At 42.0% G+C, this 16,087-nt stretch overlaps 1 long non-coding RNA gene across 1 annotated transcript; it reads right to left on the bottom strand.

Moving 5' to 3' along the window:
- Window positions 1–8,584: 8,584 nt before the first annotated feature.
- On the bottom strand, window positions 8,585–14,602 carry LOC131243957 (uncharacterized). The gene is made up of 3 exons (XR_009170230.1): window positions 13,627–14,602; window positions 8,935–8,984; window positions 8,585–8,861 (listed from the first exon to the last, which is right to left on the bottom strand). It is a non-coding gene; the product is annotated as an uncharacterized LOC131243957 (long non-coding RNA).
- Between the last annotated feature and the right edge of the window lie 1,485 nt (window positions 14,603–16,087).

Here is a 16,087-nt window from a genome sequence, read left to right as displayed (position 1 = left end):
TTTGTGTGACATCTACTCTATATATCCATCAGGTTGCTCACTCTCATCTTCACCGTACATCCCAAAAATCGTGATTGCTAAAGACTGAGCCGGGTCAACCCATAGGAAACTATGTAAACTCACAACTAAAGCCTACAAATTCCCATGGTGTCGCCCACCTGAGTTTTGGTTCAGCTTAATTTCAATAGCATTATTTCATCCTGATGGAGCGCACCAAATTAATGGGTTGGATGGTACATTGTCAAGACGGTGGGCCCCACAAACAATGTATGATGGGCCTTCCAACATATCCAACATATCATCTTGGTCATGGTATATGAACCTATATTTTACAGTTATTTTGTTTATTATTTGGTTGTCGATACACATGCACCAACTCTCATTCTTTTTAGGTGTCAATAGACTCTTACGGATCAATCTCCCCACTTGTCCTTGTAAAATATCGCACTCTTTCGGACTTATCTGATAATGAGGGTAATTAGATAAGCTAGTCCCTGGAATAAAGTCAATCTGGTAACCTATCGGAAAGTTCATTGGGCCAAATTGCCTTAAATTCACGCAACAACGGTTTTAGTTTCTCAGGAATAATTATGGGTTCTATTTCTTCACCCTTCACAACCAATGCATAGACTTTTCTCATCTCTCTCTACTCCACAAAGTCTTATATGGTTAGGAGAGAAGGCCTCTCCACTTTAAAAGTTTCGAGTTGCTCATCCGAGTCCATATGAGTAGTGAGTATGATTTTTTATCATCCTTGATGAAGATGTGTACATTATCTTATCGTCTATAAGTAGTATCATGATCTGATTGTCACGGCTGACCGAGTAATATATAACAAACATTCATGTCAACTACGTCACATATATTTGGTCCTAATGATATTTAAAATTTTGAAAAAGAAATAGTACATTGTTCAGTTACCTTCATCTCGATAACCTTTTCTTAATCCAGCTGATTATGCATGGGGAGGGATTTTTTTCACTTTCAGCCACAACTTTTCCACCATGACTTTAAAGGAAAAAAAAAAAAACTCTCTAAATCATTGTACTCCTTGTTCGAAAGATGTTATGTCATTGTGGATGTACCTCCTTTGGTGTATACAATAGCATCCTTACTACTAGAGATTCACCGTGATCTTGTAAAACCCAATCGCTTCATCCACTTCATCATTCATGGTTGTTCTACTTCATCAATCCCTAGGTCTTTTTTATTGTATTTTCAATGCTTCACCACTTGATGTTGAGGATACGCGTTTGGCCACATCAGTAATCATGGTCTAGACTTGGTCGATCGTAAGGGTTCAAGATCTTACTTAGATCGGCAACAGCGGTTACTGCTCTTTGGGGTCTCGCTTGTCCGCTCCCCGACTTTCAATTTACGGGTATAGAAGGTTGAGGATGCCCCTTACATGTTCTTTCGCCCTTTGACCGGTGGTGCTCCCTATGAAGAGCCCGTAGTGGCTACCCTATTAGCATAATAAGCCCACATATTGGATTGTTCAAGCTGTGAGATGGGACTCATGTGGCTAGTTTGATGGCTTCATTCATCACCTAAACAAGCTGCATCTGAACCCGATCCTAGATCGCAACATACAAACCACCAATGAATCGAGAGACTTGCTATGATTAAGTCTCAATTAAATCATTTCATGCCACCAAACAGTTGAATTCCTCTAATATTCTCATTGTTCGGCTATCCTACCAACAATTCTAGTATTACTGGAATAATACCTAGTCATAGTCACTAGGGAGGAATCATGTGTGCGACAGCTATTTCATCCGTTGTCACGTGCAAATTAACGCATTTATCTGTTTCATTGAGTTGAAGCTATTCCCACCAAGCCGAAGCTCCACCCTTCAACTTGTAACCACAAGTTTAACATTTTTTCCTTCAACGATATTCATGTAGTCGAAGAAGAGCCCGGCCATGAACACAGAGTTGCCCTAAGGCCTCCATCATGCGGTTAAGAGCAGACTGCAGCCCTCAAATGACTTACCGATTCTCCCCATGCGCCATTGCTGTTAAAGGATAATTCCTTGCAGCACCGTTCAGGATTGTTGCCCAACCCGTCGTTAGAAGACATCAATCTGAGGAAAAGCCTCGCTCTGATACTAACTGATGTAGGGAGGGGCGTGATGAGGACGATCACCATCTTCCTCGAGTAATAACGCCTTGAATCCACAATGCTGTCTTGAATCCACAAGAGAAATTTCTCAAATCCACGAGAGATAAGAAAATTTTGAGAATTTTTATTGATAGCTAACTAAAATAAATAGGTTTTGGAACTTAAATAAACCCTAAAATGCTATTAGAAAAGATAAACAAATAAGGAAATAAAACTAAAAAAATGCGAAAGTTTAGGTCGTCTATCGTCAATTGATCGATTGGGTTAGATCGATCGAACGATCGATTGAGATGGCCCAAAAATGTCCAGAGACTAAAACAAATAATTCATGTGAGTTTCAAAAGGTTTTGATCAATCGACCTTACCTTGAATGATTGATCGAACTATGCTAAATTTTATTCTAACATAGTTGATCAATCAAACTATGTTGAGTTTTTTCGATTTCCATTTGGCCTTCTTCCGATCCATTTGTGTCATGAACGTGCTTGATTCATGTCTTACATGATTCACTTAATGCCCGGGTGGTGACCACAAATGCAAACATAAGGTGTTATTCATATGAATAGAGAGGTGAATAAGCAGATGGATCTCTTTTCTACGATCTTAGTTGCTGATCAAATGACTTATCCACTAGTTAGACTTCTGTTTTGTAGCCATTCGTTTGTCGAAACATGGATGGGATGGTCCTAATTCTATAAATACATTCGTGATTCAACAGGCGAGATTGTTTGAATAAATATGATTTCATTATATATGGTGACTTGCCAACTCTGGCTCCCAAGTAAGACCATATAAGTTGAGTGGTATTTTTTTTTTTACTTTTTTTTTTCAAATAAAATTTTTATAAATATATATAAATATGAACACCCCCTAAAAAATTTTGGGAGGGGCCCTCCGACAAAAAAAAAAGAAGCTCAAAGGCCCCTTATCATATGATAATTTCAAAATTCAACCGAAGAAGAGGGAACCTAACCCCACCCTATCCAGAAAGAGATTCTTCCTAATGACACAGGGCAAATCTCTCACCTCTTGGAGAACCCGGAGATAATGGGGTTTGCTACCTCGTTAAGCTAAGCAATTGTTGGGGGTCACACGAAAGCAAACCCAAATTCAAATTAACAAGATGAAATCAAATAAAAGCAAAACGCACAAAGAAAACGTAAGTTTTACATGGAAAAACTCTCACGGAAAAAAACCACGACACAAAGCAACAAGCAATCTAGTATAAAAGCAATATTATATGAGATGGATGGACTTACCAATCCGAAGAACCCCCAAAACCTCCTTGAAATCCCTGGTTATGCTCTTAAACCCTTAAGAGCATCTTAGAGAACCCTAATATTACCTTAATACTGATTACACCGAATATATATACTACCACAAGCGGAATATGAAACAAATCGCGCAGTTACACAATTCCACGTGCGCCTTCGATGGGACTTCAATGGCATCGACAACCATCAAGGACTAGTCAATGACATCGAAACTACAGTCGATGTCATCGAGTAGCAACTCCAGAATCGTCCAGCAATCAACTTTTTTGAATTTTCTCGATGGGATCGAGCATCTATCGATGATATCTACATATGCTCAATGGAATCGAGTGGTCTGTGATGACATCAACAGACTCTGTTATAGACAGATTTAAGACATTGACAATAATCTCCACCATATCTTCAATCTTTATACTCCATTACTCATCGCCACCACCATCTCTAATCACCTTTCATCATAGCTTCACAGTCGCTTCTCGTGCACACTTCATCTTCATTAAGTCTTCACCAAGTCTAGAAAGGTTTCACAGAACCTAAACTTTTATATAGGAACTACCTTCGTAAGCATGTTAGCTAGATTCACGCTTGCATAGATCTTCTCTAAAGTCACGCCTTCTTCCTCAAGCACCTTCATGTTGTACTCGTATATGTGGCCTAGACGAGCATGTCATAAATGTGCCAATGCAGACTCCACTACAGACGTTGCAGCTTTTCCCGATACGATATTCCCAATCAACTTGTAAAGATTTTTATTACGTTGCGCTTTCATCACTATGAGAACCATTTTTAAAACTTTTAAGGACCTGATCAAAACCAGTGAACTTGCACCCAAGTGCCTGTAATGCCCCAAGAGAGATAAAATTCTTCCTGAGGTAGGAATGTTCCATCATGATACGCTTCACCCCATCGAACATCCTGATGCATATTAAATTGATACCAATTACCTAACTTGTAATGTCATTGCCCATAAAAACTTGTCTACATAGTTTTTGTTGTAAATGGTGAACCAATCTCTGTGAGAAATCATGTGATATGAGGCCTCTAACTTCAAAATCTAGTCGCTACTTAGATAACTAGATTTGGATGCAATCAAGACATCACCACTATCTACCTCATCGCTAGATTGTGTTGTATTATCCTCTTTCATTGCATTATCATACTTTTCTCCCTTCTGTGCCTTAGGATTCCGACAATCCTTTTTCATGTGGCATGTCATCCCACAATTTCAACACTTCATCTTTCTATTCCCTTTTAATTTGGATCTAGATCGAGAATTTTTCTTCTCTCATTCAGAATTCCTTCCCCTGGTAACCAATGCATATGTAGAGGTACCCGTACTACTGTCTTTCTTTCTCAACTTATTCTCATGAAGAGCTGAGATGATAGTTTCAACATCGATGATATCCCTACCATAAATCAATATGTTTACCATATTCTTAAAAGATAGTGGAAGCGAATTCAAAAGAATCAAGGCTTGATCTCCCATTTTTATCTTAACATCTACATTCGTCAGTTTATAAAGCAATTCACTGAAAGTGCTAATGTGTTCACTGATATTAAATTCATCTGTCATCTTAAGATTGTAGAATTATTTCTTAAAATATAGATGATTGACCAGGAATTTCTTCATGTACAAACTATCAAGTTTCATCCATACCCTACAGCGGTCTTTTGATCTAAGACATTATAGAGAACATTGTCTGCTAGATATAATTAGATTGAGGTTCTAGCTCTCTGAGTTCAACCCACACTTCGTCATTCATAGATGTAGGATACTTCGCCTTACCAAGGAGAGTATGTTGGAATCCTTATTGAACTAAAAGGCCTCTCATCTTCACCTTCCATAGTTTAAAATTATCCATACTTCACATTAGATCTTTTTGTCGACATGTTTCAAATTAGAACTTGAAACCCCAACGTTAGCTCTTATACCACTTGTTGGGAGTCATGCAGAAGTAAACCCGAATTCAAACTAACCAGATGAAATCAAACAAATGTAAAACGCACAAAGAACACACAATTTTTACGCAAAAAAACAACGACGTAAAGCGATAAGCAATCCACTATAAAGCAATAGTATAAAAGATGGATGGACTGATCAGTCCCATTTCCTGCTTGTCCTCCTCAGCCAGTTGCTAACGCTCATCTCCACCTGACTGATTGGTTCCACGCATCCAGCAGTGAGGAGCTGGACCACTTGCTCTGTTTCGGGTCAGTAGCTGCTGACGTTTGGTCCCACTTCCATGGGGTGTTTGATGTTCCGGTCATTCCATCTCATACCATTCAGCAGAGAGTCTCTTTTTGGACTTCGAGGGTGTTCGTCTCTTCTCGCACCAAGCTGCTGCTCGGCCTAACCCCTGCCATCATCTCTTGGGAGATCTAGATTAGCCGCAATTCCTCCTATTTTGACGGGATTAGGATGTCCAGTACGAAGATCATTGCCAAAGTCAATGGCTGGTTGTAGGAAATTGGCTCGTTGATCGCCACCAATTCTCATTTGGTCAGTGGGCCTGCTTTCGCTAGGCCTCTGCTGGTTAAGTGGGTAAGACCACCGGTGGGGTGGGTTAAGATAAATGTTGACGGATCGTCTCGTGGGAATCCGGGCGCGAGTGGGGGAGGCGGGGTGTGCAGGGATTCTTTTGGGCACCTCATTTTTGCTTTCCATAGGTTCTATGGTTCCACGATGAACACGGTGGCGGAGGCCCAAGCCATGCTGGACGGTATCACCCTATGCAGTCGTTTTGGCTTCTCGAACATTGCAGTTGAATCAGACTCAATAGTGGTGGTGAATGCGACGGCTGACCCTTCGGGCCAATATCCTTTGAATATTTGGTATAGGATGGGGGCCATTCATCGCTACGGCTGCACCATATCTCTTTCCTTCTCGCACATATTCCACGAGGGGAATGTGGTGGCCAACGCTTTAGCTAGGGAGGCGACCGACGGGTGCGCCAACTCCCTTTTCATCTCACCCCTTAAGTTGCCTAGGCGTATTAGGGGTTGTTTAGTTCTTGATAAGTTTCAATTGGTTATCAATGGGCTTCAATGGTTAAAGGGTGTTCCAAGTTCCATACAGGCATGAGCAAACATGGTTAACACACATGATTGGTCAGTACGTGGACTAGACCTTGTGAGTCCAGGCGTGTATAAGATAGACAACATCGGGTACAACGACTCATGTAGTCCAATTACTGTCACCCATCCGTACTCACCCAAATCTGTCGGCGTAGCCTCAAGGCAATCCTACCCATGGGACCACCTTCTCTCACCTCAATTTCCTGACTAAACTAGGGATTTAATAGTATTTAGTAACACTTCAACAATTCATGGGTTACCATCTAAACCCAAATAATACCATGCACTCATATATCAACATAGTAATCCAGATCTTTCCATAAATATAAGTACTAACAATATTACGAAATGGATGTGCATGTGTATTGTGAGGGGTTAGCGAAAAGATCAAGAATTTTATATTTCATAGCACAAAAATATAATAAGGGTAAATGAATCATACCTACTATAAGGAAGCATGGAATAAGAATACACATATGAGATGAACATGCACTTACTAAATTCATGCCCAAACATATTTGAGGAACAACAAGCAATACAAAATCATTCATATCATTTGAATGATCTATCATGTGAGGGTTTGACTAGGTTCTCCCTATGCTATTCAAATATTCCACCCCAACACTCATAATCATGAAATTAATACAAGAATTGGTGCTAAGCCACCTAAGCATAATAGTCTGCACCTTGTGACGTTTCGCCCAACTCATGGCGCTCCTTGGGTTAGAAAATTGGGGAAAATGATTTCTATATCAATTTAGAAGCAATTAGGTAAAATTTATGCAATTTATTTTTAGAAAAACCTAAGTTGGGGAGCAGATTTTGTTTCTTACCTTCCAACCATAAATGAGGCAGATTCGGCAGAGGGAAATGATCGACGCCAGGGCTTGATTGGAGGGGACCGACGAAGGGGAGCACTAAAGCCTCCCCCACCCTACTCTCTCTTCTTCTCATCCCCTCTCTCTTCCTCTTCCTCTCTTTCTCTCTTTCCTTTCTCTAGGGCAAAATCGTATGGGGAGAGGGGGTGCCCAAATGAGGCCCTTATATAAAGCTAGATTTTGTGTAAATAGCCCTAAGGGCTTGGTTTTTACTATACTAGACCTATAGGAGGGTCTTTCTAAGCTCTAGGGCCCACTATGGGGTGTACATATTGATATACACCGTAGGGTAGTTAGACCTAATGATGATCTACGTGTGTATATGATCGGCCTACTATTTGGATGCGCCGATCAACAGATATGATTAGAAGTTTGTTCAGCAGTCATCGATAGTCAATCGAGGCCGCGGCAATACAGATATGAGCAGGGAAATATCTTTATTCCACGGGTAAAGTTTGGTCGTAAATTGACGGTCCGAAATTCTCAACTTTGCATAAGAGTGGACGACCCAATTCAATTCACTTAAGTTTCAGTTCATTCTTTTAGGGTATTTGCACTTCTCATGCACTTGTCCTTTGGCTCAAGTTGAACCGTTCTGGACAGTACTCAGGTCCGGCTCCCGCGATAGACATCAAGCCCAGTAAGATAGATATTATTCTATAGTTTTGGAACTAGTGGCCCACTAACGAGCGGTGTAGATCTTGTTCGAAAAATCGGGGCATTTCTATAATGAATCTAGTAGTGAGATTTCTCATGGCCCATGATTAAGGTTTGGATTAACTATGTTCATAGTGTGGCCTATTTATAACTAGTGAAAGTGGAGATTTGGTCATGATTATTTTAAACCATCGGTTTCAGGCTAAAAGAGTAACGGAGTTGATTTAGTCTATTATTCAAGATCCGGGGCTTATCTGATTCGGCCTCGGTTAGATTTTTAATTTAGTCATGATTGTCTTGATTAGTTAGCGATGGGTCGGTTAGATTTGGGTCTTATGTGAGTAAATCATGGGGTCACACCTGATGTTCAAGTGATCAGGCGGATTCGTTGGCTTTCTACGGTTGATTAATCGGACTGGTGTAGTTCTTTACTGATACCACCCCTGTATAAACTAGCATTGAGTGCCAATGGTCAATAAGTGATAATATAAGTTAATTATAAAAAATAAAAATAAAAAATTTAAGGATTTTTAGAAATCCAAAACAGTGAAAATCTAGGATGTTACAGTTTAACTAACATGCCCCTTACCGTATATGTGTGAACAAAATTCAAAAGCATATTTACAAGCTTCTCTCATAACATAAAACAAAACCAATAAAACAAATGGTTAAAATAGTAAGAAATTACCTCTCCCATCTATGGCTAATAAGTATGTCACCAATTACTAATTAATGATGCAGTTCGCAGATCTCCAACGCCTATGAGTGGAAGAAATGCAGGGATTTTGCTTGCCTCTGACAAAGGAACTTGCTCACTCGTGCTGTCAATACTAACCAAGGTATTACTCCAATCTACATGTGTGCTAATAGCAAAGTAATTAATGTCAATCTAAGATAAACATGGGAAGAATATGTATGCTTTTACCATGACATAGCCTGGTGTAGATTCTCCAGCTCTCTATGACAATGCCTTCCCTACAAAAGAATATTTGAGAACTTTTTTTTTTTCAGCTTATACATTTTGGCAGGCAATCAATGCAAAACCAGTAAGCTTCTAAATAAGGGTTTTATTGTGAGCCACAACTGGCATAAACAGATACAGCTACTGGGCTGATGCTTTTTTGTCCTCGTCTTTTTGTTTAGAGGGGGAGGGGTGATCAAATCTTTATGATCCATTGATCAAAATCACAATCTAAACCATTAAGAAGTGTTCAGAACATCGATGTTAGACTACAATTTAAGTTTTAGCCAAATTTGAATTTTGACAACTTAATAATTCGGACCAATTCTTTCTAGATTGAACGTTCAATGTAAACCCCGTATCATAGACCGTACCGTTCCATAGGCTTCCGCGGTCTTCCCGGTCGAATTCCGGCAACCTTCGACTCTTAACCGGTATTTGCGCGCGACCTTGATTCTCATGCCGTCAACCCGAGTCGACTCAACCCAGGACTTATACCTTAGCGACCGCATCATCGCCGCGGTTCCGATGCCGCGACTCGCGCGCTGATGCGATACCCTGGTCGGGAGATGTGGGCCAGCGTTCGGTGCGAGGAAAACGCCGCGCGTGCGAATTCTGAGGGAATCTCTACAAGGTGTCACATCAATCAATCAACCCATCAATCCCATCATGTCAAGTACACATCACCTTTCACCCTTTCCCAAGCAAGCCCCAAAAGTCAAAAAGTTTCTTACAACCCATACTTTCTCTTACAACTTTTGCCAAAAAAGTCAAAAAGAGCCTCTTACACCCATCACCACCACATCCATCACTCCATCACCCATCACTCCCTCTCTCTCTCTCTCCCTTTACAAGTCTCTCTCATTTTCAAACTCTCCCATAAGCAAGAAAAATCCCATACGTATGAGCCCTCCCATGGTGAGAAAATGCAAGTGTGGCCCACCTTTCCATCCCTAGATCTCCCATCCTAGCCATCCATTTCTCATCTTCCTCCATCAAAGAGAAGCACAAGGAGCTAAGGAAGCCAAGGGAGCAAGAAGATCAAGCGGTGGGTGCTTTAATAGGGTAGTTTTTTATATTTTTAAGATGGGCCAAGTGAGACCAGCCGATCAATGGTTTGGATCTCACTTTGGACCCTAAGATGTGGCCGATGGCCCACTTGGATCATCATGATCATTCCATGATGGGGCCATTCTCCATGGACCCCATCATGATGTTTATTTTCTTGCATATTTAGGGTCATCTAGACCGTCTAATTTAGTGGAGAAGGGATCTCCACCGTTGGATTTAATTTTAATGGGCCCACATGTAATGGGACCCACTTGATGTATGATTTAGTGCAAGGGAGGGCCCATAGTGCCGGGGTCCCTCCATCACACGGGTCCCACTCTCTATCTCTCTCTCTCCCTCTCCTTTTTTTCTTTTTTTTTATGTGTGATGATAATGAAGTTGTGTGGCCCACTTGAATGGACCCCACCACAAGGTATGTATTCCATCCAAACCATGTTCAAGTGGAGCCCACCTTTTATGTATGGTACCCACACCACTCAAGCATGTGGTGGCCCACCTGAGCAGGGCCCACCTCACTGTTTGTGCTAGCCCCAAACCGTCAGACACTGGACAAAAGGAAAAATGCAAATATCAACTTCTTCATAAGCTTTGGGGTGGCCCACTCATGTAGGCCCCACCTTGATGCATGTATTCAATCCACGCCGTCCATTCCCTTCTCAACCCCATTTCAGGCGTTAAACCGAAATACAGAGTCAATCCGAGGTTCTGGCGGGCCACACCATATCAAATGATGGTTTTTACCATTGAAGCCTTCCCTGAAATTATTATACGTCAAAATATGTCCAATATTGGACTTGTTTTGCTCGTGTTGAGCCATGGAAGGCCATTGGATGGAGTAAATCGTCAAAATATGGACCCCACCTGCGAAAACCACAAAAAAACTGATAATAAAAAAAAAATACAAATATCACAGCAGCTGCTGCTGCTGTGTCAGACGCAGCAGCGCTGCCTGCGCACCAGCGCTAGCCGGCGGACGGGCTGGGAGGACGTACAGCGGCCACGGCCCTAGCCGTGGGCCCCACCTTGATGTTCATTTGTCATCCAATCCGTTCATGAGGTCGGCCACTCCCAGAAGTGGGTCCCCTAAAAATTTCAGCTCTATACGATACTCGGGTGGCCCACACCGTAGGAAACAGTGGAATTGAGCCTCTACCTTTGAAACCCTTTATGGGTCCACAGAAGTTTTGGATCAGGGTGAAATTTGTTTTCACCCTTCATCTAGGCCTACGTGACCTTATCAATGGGTTGGATGGACTGTAAACATTATGGTGGGCCCCACTTGGAGCCCACAGTGATTATGTGTTTTATTGCCACATGGGCGTGTTGTGTGTGCGTGTGTGTGTGTGGGTGTGTGTGTATGTATATATATATATATATATATATATATATGTATATATATATAATATTATATTATATATAGTATTATATGTAGTATATATAAATTATATATTATATTATATATGATATACTGGTGGTGGGAGGCCCATCTCAGTTTACTTGTGGCCCATGGTTGAGGCCCACTTTGATATATATGTAAGGCCCATGGGTCGAGGCCCATTTGGCGTATTAGGGGCCCATGGGTTAAGGCCCATTAAGGTGCATTGTGACCTATGGGTTGAGGCCCATTTGATGCACGTATGGGGCCCAATTGGCGAGGCCCATTTGATACATATAAGGCCCATGTGAGTAGGCCTATTTGATGCACTCTAAGGCCCACGGGTTATAGCCCATTGCAATGTACATAAGGCCCATTGGTGCGGCCCATTAATGTGGCCCACTTAATGAATATAAGGCCCATGTGATTCGGCCCATTTGATGTATTTAAGGCCCAATGGGATGTACCTAAGGTCCATTGCAATGTGTGATCCCAACATAATTTATGTAATGATATTTACGACAGTCGTGCCTTGGGGGCAATGTTGGTTTGACGTCCACATTGCAAGTATAGTGTTGGTTCAATGTCCGCATTATGCCTTTCCCGAGGGCCCATTGTTAGGCTCGTACGTCTAATGTGTAAGCCGTCAAGGCCCATCTTTGTTATGATCATCATCCATCCTATATAACATGTTTAGTTCCATGATTCATGATCATATGCATCATACGTATGCTTGATATGAGAAATGACTGATCATCGCATATGCCTTCGGGCAGATTTTTTTAGGGGCTCCCGTACAGGGGATGTTGCCCTACATGAGTGCACGATACGCGCAGGATTGCTGTATGACTGGATAGTGTGATTCATGCATTCGCATTGTGTGATATGGATTACTGTACGCCCTAGCGACATCAGGGCCATAGCCTCCACAGACGTATCGTGGTTGGCAGGATTGGATACCAGAAATACTGTTCTACATGGGGTGCGATAGATTCCCTGGGTGAAAGTCCCTAAACCCTTATGGTACCAAGAGGTTGCTCCAACGTCTAGACCGAGTGGGTGCATGAGCGCTGAGTGCCGATTACCAAACGGTTACGCTTTTCACTGTGTCGTGGTCGGTTGGAAGGGGGTGCGGCCTTACCCGCCCGAGAGTAGGGGGCAATGCTAGGCTGAGTCTGACTAGCTCGAGGAATAGGTCCGCTATTGACGAGCCGAGCGCGATATTGGCAGGCGGATAGTGAGGTCTTTTTCACTCACCTTATTGCGCGTGATGGGGCGGCAATTTGGCTTGGAGCGTACTAGACCTCGGTGATATCCCAGACTTTGAGCTGTATTGATGTGGACTTAGAGGAGGATTTGTATGCTTGAGTTGCATTTCGCATTGCATGGCCTTGGTAGGGCCAACATCATCATCCTTTGCACCGCATGGCCTTGGTACGACTAATGGTATTCTTGGCATTCATCAGCATATTCCGCATTACTCTGATACTGCATAGCTGCATTACCACCTTGAGCATACACTTTCACCACCCTCTAAGCTTTCCATAAGCTTATGCACGACCGTTGCGTGCACTTGACGTTGAATCGCAGCAGCGTTGAGGCTTGAGCACGTAGCAGATCTTTTTGGAGCTTTTGGTCTATCATCATTGTATTTCCCTTTATGCTCATTGTACTTGTAAAGTTTTTGATCATAGTGGAAATGTAATGGAGTTTTTGGTTGTTGTTTGTGGGTTATGCCTTTGGTTATGCTTATTACGAATCAAACTGACGTTGAAAATCCTCATTGTAGCATCCCAGGATCGGAACCTGGCGAATGGGCGCTAGGAGCCGAGAATGGGGTTCTACGGAGGCTGTCGGCGCCGGATTCGGCGATCGGAAATTTTGTGAGCCCGGTTTCCGAGTTTGAGGCGTGACATTCAACAAGCTGCTCTACTTCATCTAAAGTGTTTATCATATAATTTTATTTCACTCTATCTTCTTATTTGACTTAAAACCTTCATCTAGAACACTATCTTCTGCTCAATTAAAATCCATCACCTATCTGACCAGAGAACGACAAACTGATTGACATAACTAAATTCCAAACTGATGCAGGACAATTAACCACTTGCCTCTGCATTACAAACTCCCTTTCTTTCAAGTAGAAAAAATCTCATGAGTAGAAAATTCACACAAATTTTTAAGAAAACAAATAGAAGCGAATTTCCTACCATCCAATTCTCATCTTATGCCAGAACCCCTTGCTTCAACTTACATCAATCTTTCCAATCGTTATTGAAAATGCCTATTTTGCCATGTTGAGCACACATATCCCTGCACTGAAAAGTAAATAAAAGCATTAGAGGATGCAAAGCAAGGTCGCAATTAAAATGTCCAATACCACTAAAAAATAACATGCTAATTGTTCTTTCCTTGGTATGGAGTTGGAATCACATGGAGCACAAACAACAAGAAAATACCAAGTTTCTATTAGTTATCATATCAAACATCTGGCATGAATGTCTCCCTTTGGCATTTCATTGAACATCGGGTACGCATCACAATTCAAAAGCCTCAGATCCCATTTCGTTGAACATCCAGTACACATCCCATGCATGTCTCCCTTTGGCATTTTATTGAACATCTGGTATGCATCACAATTCAAAAGCCTCAAAATCCCATTTCATCGAACATCCAGTACACAATCGCTCCAAATTGATAAGAGATCAAACAAGATTAGTGCTTTGAATGTCTGCTTTCAAACCGATTTGATAAAAAACCTTCAAAAAGGAGGAATCTGCCACGATCTGACGAAGACGAAGCCTCCGATAAGAAAATCACAGCCTTTCAGGATCCAAATTCCACAACCCGATGAAGACAAGGCCACTAGCTGAGAAATCAAATCTTATATGACGTCGAGCATCAGCAGATTGCTTAGCAAACTGATACGGACCGAGATTACAGATCGGATTTCTCCGGGATGAAATCCGATGTATCGAACGATCAGAGAGCTTTGAAACGATCTGAGATGAGGAAGGATTTCTCTTAAATCCAGGCACTCAATCGAATACAAAAATCCTCTTGAAGGAGAGATTTCAGTGCTGATAATAAAGATTTCAAACCCTAGATGGAGAGCTAGGATTAGGGTTTCTGGAGGGTATCCCTGGTTTGGATTTTCCCCCGTTTTTTCTCTCGTTTGAGAAAGGAAAGTGACTTCACAGCAGCTGATGGGAATGGGGTGGGCTTCGTGGAGGAATCGGTATTTATAGTTGCCGTTAGATGAGGGTTGAAAACACTATCCGATCCTCAATCTATAGATTATACTCGCGTTTCCATATCTGACAAGTGGGGCCCACTTTAATAAAATCCAAACCGTTGGTCCAGTGCATGCTACGGTGGATTGACTACTTTCCAAAAATATTTAAGATGGTGTGATTGATAACTATGGTTTAGATGGTAAACTTTTAGCCTCGGTTGCTCACCAACCAAAGCAAAAGGGCAGACTTTTGGCCTCGGTTGCTCATCAACCGAGGCAAAAAAGGCAGATTTTTGCCTCAGTTGCTCACCAACTGAGGTAAAATGGCAGACTTTTAGCCTCAGTTGCTCACCAACCAAGGCAAAAGGGCAAACTTTTAGCCTCAGTTACTCACCAACCGAGGCAAAAGGGCAGACTTTTGGCCTCAGTTTTCAACAACTGAGGCAAAAGGGAAGACTTTTGACCTCAGTTGCTTACTAACCGAGGCAAAAGGGGCAAACTTTTGGCCTCAATTCTCAACAATCGAGGTAAAAGGGCAGACTTTGGCCTCAATTGCTCACCAACTGAGGCAAAAGGGTAGACTTTTGGCCTTAGTTGCTCACCAACCGAGGCAAAAAAGGTAAACTTTTGGCCTCAGTTCTCACCAACCAGGGCAAAAGGGTAGACTTTTGGCTTCAGTTCTCAACAACTGAGGCAAAAGGGAAGACTTTTGGCCTCAGTTTCTCACCAACCAAGGAAAAAAGGGCAGACTTTTGGCCTCGGTTCTCACCAACTGAGGCAAAAAAGGCAGACTTTTGGCCTTAGTTCTCACCAACCAAGGCAAAAGGGCAGACTTTTGGCCTCAGTTCTTAACAACCGAGGCAAAAAGAGAGACTTTTGGCCTCAGTTTCTCACCAACCAAGGCAAAAAGGGTAAACTTTTAGCCTCAGTTGCTCACCAACTGAGGCAAAAGGGCAGACTTTTGGCCTCCGTTTCTCACCAACCGAGGCAAAAGGGTAGACTTTTGGCCTTAGTTTCTCACCAACTGAGGCAAAAGGGCAGACTTTTGGCCTTAGTTCTCAATAACCGAGGTAAAAAAGCAGGCTTTTGGCCTCGGTTCTCAATAACTGAGGTAAATGGGCAGACTTTTGGCCTCAGTTCTCAACAACCGATGCAAAAGGGTAGACTTTTGGCCTCATTTTCTCACCAACTGAGGCAAAAGTGCAGACTTTTGGCCATAGTTCTCAACAACCGAGGTAAAAGGGCAAACTTTTAGCCTCAATTGCTCACAAACTAAGGCAAAAGGGTAGAGTTTTGGATTCAGTTTCTCACCAACCGATGCAAAAATGAATTTTTAACTCCAGTTCCTTTACAACCGAAGCTAAAAACCGCATTTAGCCTCTTTTTTTTGAACTGAGGCTAAAAACTTGAGGCTAAAGGCCTACTTTCTTATAGTG

The sequence above is a fragment of the Magnolia sinica genome, chromosome 4 (genome assembly GCF_029962835.1).
Source record: "Magnolia sinica isolate HGM2019 chromosome 4, MsV1, whole genome shotgun sequence".
NCBI classification, from domain to species: domain Eukaryota; kingdom Viridiplantae; phylum Streptophyta; class Magnoliopsida; order Magnoliales; family Magnoliaceae; genus Magnolia; species Magnolia sinica.
The sequence above is the reverse complement of the archived record's forward strand: the minus strand, read 5'-3'. Positions and strand labels throughout refer to the sequence as shown.